Consider the following 12,193-nt stretch of genomic DNA (forward strand, 5'->3'; position numbering starts at 1 on the left):
AAAATATTCTATGTGTTATGGGGAATACATTGAAAAGGAGTAAGGATAAAGACAGGGTTATATGTTTGAAGGCTGTTTGTTGTTTGTCTTCTAGGAATTAAAATGGAAATGTGCCAGGAGCTGAAAGCCTTGCTGTATGGCATCACCTGGGTTTTAAATAGTGTCTATTTTTCCCTTTACAGTTTTCTTTCAATTTTATTCCAATAGTTGAACATTTTTTCTTTTTTCTAACTCTTCATAAGCTGTTTTTTAAACTCTTTTTAAATTTGGTTTTGGAGAAGAAGGGAGAGGGAGGGACAGAGAGAAACATCAATGTGAGAGCAAAACATCGGTCAGTTGCCTCCTGCACACCCCCTACCAAAGATGGAGCCCAATACCCAGGCATGTGTCCTGACTGGGAATCAAACTAGAAACCTTGTGGTGCACAAGACAACACCCAACCAACTGAGCACACTGGCCCAGGATCTTCATAAGCTCTGAATGAAACAATCATATCTAATATTGTTTAAGCCTCACAATTTACAAAGTCTGATGCGTTCTTATTTGATATTCTCAACAGTCCTTTTAAAGCCCGTGCTTTGCATGAACAATAAAGTTTGAAAAGCATTGTTCTAAATCTTTAAAAATTCTTATCAAGTATCCAAAAACTTGTGACCTGGCTCTTTCACAATCAACTGATACATTACTTGGAAATTTATATTCAAATTTCAGATAAAAACAAGACCATGACTAGGTAGAAAAAACAGCAATTTTTAGGAGTCATTTGTTGAGTTAGGAGCTTCTAAAGTTGAGTTTTCCTTAATGGCAAGTGTGCATAATGTGACAGGAATGACTAGCAGGACCACAGGTCATATTTTCTATTCATAACTGACCTTTGTAGCTGGGAGGGAACTGTCTGCCTAGGGTCTAAATTCCTAGGACCTCAGCATGAACTTTTAGTCCTGCAGCTTATTGTGCAATAGAGTGTAAGTACAAGTGATGTGAAAGGAGCCTTGGTCCTGAATGAATACAAGGAGAAAAGATGCTTGGGAATGCCCATCTTGTTGTGTGTGTGTTTTTGTGTGTGTGTGGTTTTTTTTAATTGAAAAAAAACTTCTATTGTGTGGAGCCATTATCTTTTTTGGGACTATTTATTACCACACCTCAGGCTCTCTGTTAAAAAGGAGAGAATGAATTTAAGAGGTGAATGATATTAGTTGGCAGGAAAGGTGAAAGTAGGGATAAGAAAGATGGGTGCCCCTTAATCCACACATTTATCTGAGGCAGGTCCTCACTTTCAGTAAATACTGTAGTGTTTTGCTTTGAAATTATCTTTAAAAAAAAATCACATTTCTTGTCTGAAGGCTTTCCTTGCAAAGAGATCGATTTTATTTTTAGGTAGGAAATAAGGTGACACTATCATTACCAAGGATTGTGAGTCTCCAAATAGAGAGGAGTGATTTCTTGATGAGATTAGAGAACAATTCAGTATAAAAGCACAAAGCTTGCTAACCCCCTGAGAGAGCATAATAACATTTCTGTAATACCCTTAAGTTAGGACTCATCTAGAAAGCCATCAGTTGTTCTGCTTCTTTTCTTCTACCTTGGAAAAGTGGTGCTATAAAGTGGTAACCAATTCAAGGCAAGGTTTTGTAAAAAGATAGAAACTTGTTATTTTTAATCAAAACTTTAAGGACAAGAGGGCCTCAGAACAATACAATGTCAAGCATGCAGGCACGAAGACACTGGGGATCTCACACTATTCTTTATTAATTTGTTTTATTTTATTTTTTCATTTATTGCTGAAAGTAATATAGATGTCCTCTTTGTTTCTTTGTGTGTTTTTCCTCCTATTAATCCTCTCCACCTCACACCAGCCCCTCCCAGGCCTTTATTACTCTATTATCTTATCTTCTATATCTTATCTTCTATATAATAAAAGCCTAAGCAACTGTTATGGTGGAATGATCAGAACAAGCAGTTGCTATATGTGCACTGACCACCAGGGGGCAGATGCTCAATGCAGGAACTGCCCCCTGGTGGGCAGTGTGCTCCCACAGAGTGCTGCTCAGCCAGAAGCCAGGCTCACAACTGGCGAGTGCAGCTGCCACAGTGGGAGCCACTCCTGACTCCGTGTAAGCACTACTGAGTTGCAGCAGCACGTACAGAGGACTGGGATGAGCATGAGCAGCGTGGTACTCAGCCCTGATTCGGGCTCCTCCCTGGCTGCCTGCCACTTGGCACACTATTACATCCCCCAAGGGGTCCCAGACTGTGAGAGGGATGTCCGACTGCTGGCTTAGGCCTGATCCTGGTGCCATTCTCTGTAGAAGGCAGTCAGTCTGAACAACTCAGTGACTCCGGGAAATGTAGGGAACTTAGGGTGAACCTGCCTCCATGCATGACTCATCCACTCAATGGTGTTCCAGGACAGACTGTGGTGGCCCAGCAGTAGCTGCTGAAGCTCAAGCAGCAGGCTGTGCAGCAGCAGAAGGCCATCCAGCCACAAGCTGGCAGTAAACTGATTTTGTGCACCAAGCCTCTAGTACCTATATAAGTTCCCTGGTTAATCATTCCCCATCTACTCCCCACCCTCACCTTCCCTTTGAAATTCATTATCTGTTCCGTGCTTCTATGCCTCTGGATATATTTTATTCATCAGTTTATTTTGTTCATTAGATTCCACATATGAGTGAGATCATGTGATACAGAATCTTTCTCTGACTGGCTTATTTTGCTTAGCATAATACTCAAGGTCCATTCATTTGAATTTTAAAGCTGGACCACTTCATGGATTATACTTCTTGAGGCACAAAAAATAAATGTGTGAAGTTATGTTCTCTTTGGATTTGTAGCCGTCATGGCAAAAGACAGAAGAGTAGCCATTGTGATCCTTATGTGGGCCCTTTCGTTTTGGGAATGGGAAGGTAATGAATATAGTGAGGAATACGGTAAGGAAATGAGAACCATCTTTATTGTCAGAAGCCTGTACTAATAAAGTCTTTGGAATCATAAATTATTCAGATATTATAAACCTGAAAATTGGTTATAATATTGTAGTTGCTAAGAATGTGGATGATGAGAACAAATGATTTAGAAAAAGAAATTAGGTCATTTAGCATGTTAGAAGATGCTTTTCTGAAAATATGTACTAAAACAGGGAAGCAAGTTCAAGGATATGGTGTCTGACAAAAGAAAAAAATCAATCAAATTGATTGGAATAAACCACTCTATTTGGTATTTACAGACACAAATCTTCTGACAAATTCCAATTAGTTGGCTAATAATATTAGATCCATTCTGCAGTGAAGTTAAAACATTAATGGATAAAAAGAGAAGAACTTGATCCTATTCTCATAAGTTTCAGCAACGTGGCCACGAGGTTGGATATACTAGTAATATGGAGGACTGTTGGTACCAGACATACTTAGATCACTGGCCTGACTTTGAATAGGTTATTAAACTCTCTGAACCCCAGTTTTCTCATCTGTAATTCTGTTTACTGTGAGTTGTTGTCAGGTTTAAAATTAAAATGTATGCAAATCTATATACTGTAAGGGGCTGATACATTGAAGGTGATCCAATTATTAAAATAAGTTTGGTCACATTTTGCAATCATTTGTCAGCTGTTCCTCCTGAAAGCTCACAATAAAAGGCCACTGAGAAGAGCAGCCCCTGCTTACCCAGCATTCCTTGACTCTCGGTTCATGCTCCTTCATGATGAGCCAAGTCACCCAGGAATAAACACGGTCTGGGACTTGAATGGCTAAATGCAAGAAAGGCAAAATGCTTTTATGTAGTAGAATTTGGGAATCCTGCTCTCAGTTGGTGACTAGAAATAGACCAAAAGAGCCATGAACACATGGGTGCATTGTGGACTCAGTAACGAAGTTAGGAGTAAATTGGGGCCACTTCTGGAAGGATCACAAGGACAAGCCATTAGTTGATGACTCAGAAAAATACCAGAACCATGAAGGGGACAGACCCACTTCTGACAAATGTGTCTTCTATATTTCAAGCACCACTGTCATGCATGGACACAAGTGCCGCTTGCTATGACTTGGGTGAATGTTCTTAGGGTTCCTGATGGTGTGAAGAAAGGTCTTTCAGTGTGGGTGCCTACCATTGCAAACCTGCACCTGGAGAAAAAAGAAAGAGTGAAATATACACAACCATTTTATGTCATGTCGTTCTTCCAGCTTCCCAAGTCCAGAGAATTGTGAATTCTTCTCTCTCTCTCTCTCTCTCTCTCTCTCTCTCTCTCTCTCTCTCTCTCTATATATATATATATATATATATATATATATATATATATATAGCTACAGAGTTCTTCCAGATATATTAAAACAAGCTTTATTGTAAAGATTATATATACTACTAGAGGCTTGGTGCACAAAATTCTTGCCCGCAGCGTGAGGTGAGCTTCTGGTGTAGAAAGGTAGCTCCCAGCTAACCTCTGGGCCCTGGGCAGCACTTGGGCCCCCAAGCCCCTGCACGCCTCACTCCACCTGAGTCATGGCGTCTGAGTCCCCACAGGGAGATGCGGTGAGCATGGCCAGCCACTGGGCCCGGGCATAGCATGGGCCTCTGGGCTTCTCAGCAGCACCCCAGTGAAGCCAGGTGGCCAGTGCATTCTCTCCTGGCCAGCCTCATAGACTGGCTCCTGTGAGAACCCACAGGGAACCTGACCGTTCATGCGTCCCGGTGGCTGAGGCCTGGCTCACCTGGAAGAGGCCATGCGTGTGTGGGGCGGGCTCCTCGTGAGTGCCCAGCACCTGAGCGCAGGGGGCTTCCCTGGTGCGTGAGCCCTGGCATCCTGGGGGAGAGTGGCAGGGGGAGTGGGAGCGAGCTTGGCAGATACCCCCCGCATTCTCACTGCACCTCCGTCCCCATCACCCCCACCAGCTAGCCAGTGAGAGGTCACAGGACCTCCCCCCTGCCCCCCCCCCCCCACACACACACTGCCTGGCATCTCAACCATTGCCACCCACCCCCAGGTCCCCTTCCCAGCCTGGGCCCACCCAGATCAGGTGATCAGGGCATGCTGGTAGCCCTCTGAGGGGGGGGGGGGGAATCAGTCAGGTGGCCCTGCCCCCTGCTGCCACTGCTGGTCGCTGTCTGCGGGGGGGTGATCGTCAGGGCGATCACATCTCCTCTTCCCCCACTTGCACCACCTTGGCCTGGCACTACCCACTCATCTGCTCCACTATCCCGCCTTGGTTCTGCTCTCATCAGAGCCCATTGGGGCCAGCAGTGCCTCCACTGCTGCTCACTGCCAGCGCTCAGCATTGCCCCTTGGTGGCCAGCGCACATCATAGTGAGTGGTCAACTCCTGAACAACTCCCGGTGGAACAATTTGTATATTAGGCTTTTATTATATAAGGTTATGGAGGCTCGGAAGTCCTAAATTCTGAAGACAGCAAGCTAGCAACCCAGGTGAGATGATGGAATAAGTTCCAATCCAAGTCCAAGTCCAAATCCAAAGGAAGTTGAAGACCAATGTCTATCTAGCTTAAAAACACTCAGGTAGCGTGAAGTCCCCTATTACCCAGACTTTTTGTTCTATTTAAACCTCAAATGGATTGAATGAGGCCCACTCACATTAGGGAGGGCAATTTGCTTTATTCAGTCTATTGATTCAAATGTTAATCTCATACAGAAACACTCAGGATGACCAAATAGTTGGGCATCCTGTAGTTCAGTCACATTGACACATGCAATCAGCCATCACGATGGCCCAGACTTTACTACTTGGATTTTAGTGTTGAAAAGTACCTTGCATATGATATGGTCATGGGGTTTTTATAAACTTAAGGGTCCAAGAAAGAAATTCAGGGATCTGGCAAGTGTGTGTGTGTGTGTGTGTGTGTGTGTGTGTGTGTGTGTGTGATGGATATGAAAGTTTTTCTGAGAAGAGCTTTATAGCTCTCATAAGACTTACACTTGTGTCCTTAACACTCAACATATGAACGATAATGTGGTTCAATACCCATAAGATATAGGGTCATGAGTGGGGCAGAGGTGTATTCAAATGAGCAGACCTCTTCAACAGAAAAGCTAGGAAGAGAGCTGTCCTATTTCCTAACCTGGTTTTCTTAGCCCTAACCTGAGTTCCTTGCAGACAGAGAAGCTACTATCTAATAATTTACTAGCTATTAAAAGATATATGATAATTCAATAGTATTAATAATGTTTAGAAATGTGTCCCAGCATTTTTCTATTACTTGGTAGCTTTGACCTTCCAAGGTCAGGTATTTTATTGTCTTTAGATCTCATTTGCTCTAAGATTCTTTTTGGATTAAGAACTTTTAAGCCATGAACAGCTATATTTTGTAAGCGTTACTTATGAAATTCTCTCATATTATTTTCTGAGCTTCCATATGAATTTATCTCTTACTTTGGCTCAAAGCTTAGCCATAGCATATAGCAAATAAATAGGTCCCATCAAAAGAACCTTAGACTCTGTAAAACAAAAATCTGCCAACTGGTGGAAGCTAATAGAAGTCTTTTAAAAATATATTTTATCTTTTACTGAACATCCTGAATAGAAATAATTGATTTTTATCTCAGCATTTCATGTTTACATAATAATTTTCTTCATTTTATACTGAAGTATTTCTAAATACAAGTAAAAAAATTGTTTTGTGATATCAATCATTTACATTTATTTTAATTTCAAATAAAATATTTTAAATATCATATTTTACATTCCATTTTCATTACAATAGTCCCTGAAGTGTGTATTTTCTAACCGAGAGCCTTTCTGACTATTATCATAGATATGAGGATGCTCCTAACTACATTGATTTTTTTTTTTTTTTTTTGCAGATCACACAGTTTCTCAGGGCATTTTAAAATCACATTTAGTTATTTATAGAGTTACCTACTGAGAACAACTGCTCAGATAAATATTAGTTGAATGCATGCTTTAAGTAATATTTTTAAGTAAATGTGAAATTATATCAAACAACACTGCAAGGTTCGTCACAACCTCACCCGACAGAGACAATCCAGCAGGTGGCAGCATAGAATATCTCAAAAGCTCAGAAGAGCCTCTAAAAAAACCCAAAAAACCAAAAACAAAAAACAAAAACAAATCTAAGCACCACCAGCAGGTTCTCTATTTCATGTGACTGGCCTGTGATTTTCTTTATTTGCAGGGGTTTTCTCTGTTTTTCAGAGGGGTTGAGCAAAAAGGGGAAACATAGAGAAAAATTCATGTGGACAGGCACAACAGTTGTGCTTGCTGAGAGGGAGGTGGAGGAGAGCATAGGGGGGATAATTGGTGATGGAAGAAGGCTTGACTTGGGGAGGGGAACACACAATGTCATCCCATGAACCAGTGTCATCCTACCCCCACCGCCCAAAAAATTATATATATATATATATATATATATATATATATATATATATATATGACTGGGTTCCCTTCCTTCTCTTTAATTTAAAAGTACCATGTGTATGCTAGCAATGATAATAACTTTTCAGTATGGAGATAGCATATCATACAAGGTCAATAATAATAATAGCTAAAGTTTATTAAAAGGCTAAGTCTCGGCTTTTCACTCTTGTGAGCAGTCGATATGTATCATTTATTTAATACAGCAATCTTTCTTGTGGTATTACTGTATTGTGCCCATTTTACCAACAACAAAACGGAAGTAAGAGCTGAATTTTCACAGCTGCTAAGTGGAGCAGGTAGGGTTTTAACCAGATAGTTTGGCTGCACTTCCCCCTCTTTGAACCACAATATCATGTCTCTTAATTATTGTAAGTGTAATAACTAAATAGCATTAAAAGTATTAGGGGAAAAAAAAATAATGAGTTTTTAGAAAAGAGAACCGGAAATTTAAAAAAATTGTTAAACACTGGAGCAATTACTAGGTCATTAAGGAGTTCGTTAGTAATAATAAAGAATACATTAATTAATGAATAAAACTAGAAATCACTCAAGTAGGAGAGAAACTGGGATTTCAAGGAGTTAAATGGTGCAAATCAGGGCAGGCTAATGTAAGGCAAAGGAAGGGCTGAGGAGAGAAGGGAAATGCGCGTGGGCACACGGATTCTCAAAGGAGACGCGGGCCTGTGGAGAAGGCGCTGGATCTGGAGCATTATTGAGGGAATCAATCTTTATTGTGTCTCTGTGCTTCCCCAACCGCATCCAATTCCGAGATGATTTTTTCAGCCTAGTTGGATCTGTGCTGTAACTAGATTACATAACCCCACGACAGGGGAGGAGAGCAGAGCTAGCTTACAGAATATTTGTTTTGTACCCATCCTTTTTTTTCTTGGTGTGAACATTAGGAAGGATAAGCAGATTTACAGACAACCTTTGGCTTACGGATTTTACTTAATTATTCACTCACATTATCTTCTAATGTCCTCTCTCCCAGAAGCCTCACTCTGACCCGGGAGTACGAGCTTTTCCCTGAATACATGGCTCGCTTTTGTTCTGTATACTTGATTATCTTCTCGTCTAAAGCCCGGAGAGCCCCTCCCTCCTCGGCCCTTTTCAGTAATGATGATTGGTCTAATGTAAATATTGACCAAAGAAGGGGAAGCATGTAAAATGTAAGAGAAATGGGAGGAGGGGGCGTGTCAGAGTAGCTGGAACCAATAGCAGCCTGCATTTCAAAAATCAATGTGACAGAGAGCTTCCCTTGGCATTTTTCTACACTTATTTCTCCAACTAGACTGTAAATTCCTCTGAAAGGAGGGCCAAGTTTTAACTTTGAGTCCCTCCCAACCTTATCTACTAATACTTCACACAGTGCTTCACGCCAGGAGGAACTCAGTGACTGATTGCAGAGGGTGAAGTGGTGCAAAGTCCGGCTGCTGCTGCACCTGGTTGATGTTGGCTGGCCCCAAGCACCACGCACCCAGGTTTCTTAGCAGCCGTGGGCAACACAGAGGCTGGCCAAACTGGAACCAAGCAGAGCTCCCTTTTCTAATTCGAGGGAGAGGATAAACAACTGCAAAATATGGCCCTGAGGAAAACAGCCAGGGGGTATCAGTGTATAATACAAAATGAGGACTATGCTCAGGGATACTCTGCCGGTTCCTGTCAAAATCAGGAGGTACACCTTTTCATTCACAGACTGGAAGGAAAATTGAAGCATCTCCAAGCGTGAGATATCTGTCTGTATGTGTAGAACAGCTTCTGGTCCAGAAGGAAGAATGGCAGAGAACCCCAGCTATGAGCTATACCACCTCCTATTACCATCACATTTGGGGTGAGGACCTCGACATAGAAGTTGGCAGGGGCCCTAGAGGCTTTGGCTCAGTGAATAGAGCATCAGCCTGCAGACTGAAGAGTCCCCAGGTTTGATTCCAGTCGAGGGCATGTGCCTGGGTTGAGGGCTCGGTACCCAGTGAGGAGCGTGAAGAGGCAGCTGATTCATGATTCACTCTCATCATTGATGTTTCTATTGCTCTCTTCCTCTCCCTTTCTCTCTGAAATCAATTAAAAAAATTTTTTTTAAAAAAGAAGTTTGCAGGGGACACAGTCTGAAATACTCACCAAGGATAGTACCGTCCATTTGAGAACACATAAATTTGTTTATGTGTCCAGGTTAGACTTGTGGGTATTTATATTACTCTCCCTGTTAAATGATGTCCTATTTTATCTATTTACTCATGAGAGTTCTTCAAGGACAGGCCCAGTTTCCTTAACAGCACATAAATATCCTGACATGAATTTATATGCCCCTTAAAACTGAATAAAAATGCAATTATGACTGAAGGTAAAAAGCACGACACAAAATGAAGAAAATAGAAGCCCACAATATCACCTAAAGATAGCCACAGTGATTATATGTGAGTTATAAAATTGACCATATAGTATATGTCTATGACAAAGATATTTTTCATTAAAAGTTTTTTTTTTTTTTTTTTTTTTTTTTTGCTGACAACACCTGGGTCTATTGGTCAATATACAACATCATTAAGAGTAGCATAGAAAATTATCTTAATACTCTGAAGTATTTTTGTCAAAAACTTGAATATAAGTGTTAATATAAAAACATTCAAACCTGTAAAGAACTTTTGTGAATTTATTTGAACCAAACTGTCAACAATTGCCGGGAAGCAGAATCTCAAGGGATTGGAATAATGCTCCAGAGAATGGTGGTTTTTCACTTTGTTTTATACATTACAATCAAAAGAGGAGATGTAAGTAGGCTACATGAAATCCATTGGTGATAGATTAGGGAGGCAGGAGAAAGCAAAGAGAGGGAGGAACCTCTGGGATTGGATAAAAAATAAAATGATTGAGACATACTTCTTTTACTTAGGTGAGTACAGGATAGTTAGCAGTCAACAATTAACATAATAACAATGCAGGAATTTATGGCCTCTGTGCGGGCACCCAGGCCACACTTGGTTGTGCCCTGAGGGGTCTGGAAAAAGGAAAATTACAAGTTACCCAGACATTTCATAGGTATGTTATCTTAGATGCAAAAAGACAATAGGCACAGTTAAGGTAAAATTTGATCTTGTCAGGGGAAATACCAGCCTAGGACATGACTATCCACCATAACTGCTTTTAGTTAAAGTTTTAATTTCACACCATCCTTTGTGGTTACTTTAGGTCTCTGAGTGTGCAAGACTGCCATGCAGCCCTTCCCTGAGCTTGTCAGGCTAGCATGTGGAGTCTTTCCACATAATCAAACTTCTGTATCAAATTTCAATTTACGGAATTCACAAGGATGAGAGGAACAAGGAAAATGACAAGAATGCATTTAGCAAAATTGAGAATATGGGAAATTCTACATAAAAATAACTTTCACTTTTATTATAAGTGAAAATTGCCTAAAATAGAGGGGAAGGTTATTATCCTATACATAAAAACCCAGGCTCTGTAATATCCAAAATGATTGAAGGCTTGACCAACCAGAAGTCAGTGCCGGGTTGCTGTGGTGACCCAGCACTGACTGTTGAGGGGGCTGTGGATCAGGCCCAAAGAGAGGCCTGGAGAGAGAAGCAGGGTCTGGTCCGTAGCCATGGCAGCTGTTTATCGGCCCTTGCATCTCTGGGCCTGGTTAGCAGCACACCTCTCTTTCTCTTGGGCCTCTACTGGGGCTGCTGATCAGCTCCACCTCTCTGATCAGACCCATTCATAGACCTGGAGAAGCTGACTGGCATGGAAACCGACCAATCAGAACCAAATCTGGGTGAAGTGTGAGGAGCCAATGGCTGCCTAGGAGGCAGAGCTTTGGATGCTGACTGGCATAGAAGCCAACCAATCAGAACCTAACCTGGGTGAACTGGTAAGGCAGAACCTACGGTGTGGGCTGAGGAGGGGTTTTAAGGGCAATAGCTGCTTGGTGTAAGATGTAAAAAAGGGTTCAATTTTTTAATAACCGGTTTGGCAGTATAGTGTATATGGCTGACTAAATCCAGATATAGGGATTACGTATTTTTGTCTTCCAAGAGCATCACTTCCTGATGAAAAAGGCTCCCCCCGCCCTAAGCAATCCTATCCTATATAATCAATACTACTAAAAGGGTAATATGCTAATTAGACCAGGTCAACTGGCCATCTTCTGGATGTCTGACTTCCTTTCAGACAAAGCCATAATGGTGGGGGCCAAGGCAGAGGGTGTTAGGGGTTATTAGGCCAGCAGGGTAGGGCCTTTGAGGGCAGGCAGAGGCAGGTTGGGGCAATCAGGCAGGCAGGCAGAGAGGTTAGGGCGATCAGGCAGGCAGGCAGGCAGGCAGGCAGGCAGAGGGATTAGGGTCAATCAGGCAGGCAGGCAAAGGCAGTTTGAGGCAATCAGGCAGGCAGGCCGGTGAGTGGTTAGGAACCAGCAGTCCCAGATTGTGATCAGACATCTCCTGAGGGGTCCCTGATTGGAGAGGGTGCAGGCTTACCTGAGGGAACCAACCACCCTACCCCTTACCCCCTATGCATGAATTTTGTGCACCGGGCCACTAGTTCTATATAATAAAAGGCTAATACACAAATCGACCAAACAGCAGAATGACTGGTCATTATGATGCTCACTGACCACCAGGGGGCAGATGCTCAATTCAGGAGCTGCTGCCTGGTGGTCAGTGCATGTCCATAGGGTGAACACCGCTCAGCCAGAAGCCAGACTCATGGCTGATGAGAGCAGAGGCAGTGGCGGGAGCCTCTCTCGCCTTCTTGGCAGTGTTAAGGATGTCCGACTGCCAGCACCGGGCCTCTAGTAGATTAAATAAGACAGCAACAAAA

The sequence above is a fragment of the Pipistrellus hanaki genome, assembly GCF_964339955.1.
Source record: "Pipistrellus hanaki genome assembly, chromosome: 3".
Classification (NCBI taxonomy): domain Eukaryota; kingdom Metazoa; phylum Chordata; class Mammalia; order Chiroptera; family Vespertilionidae; genus Pipistrellus; species Pipistrellus hanaki.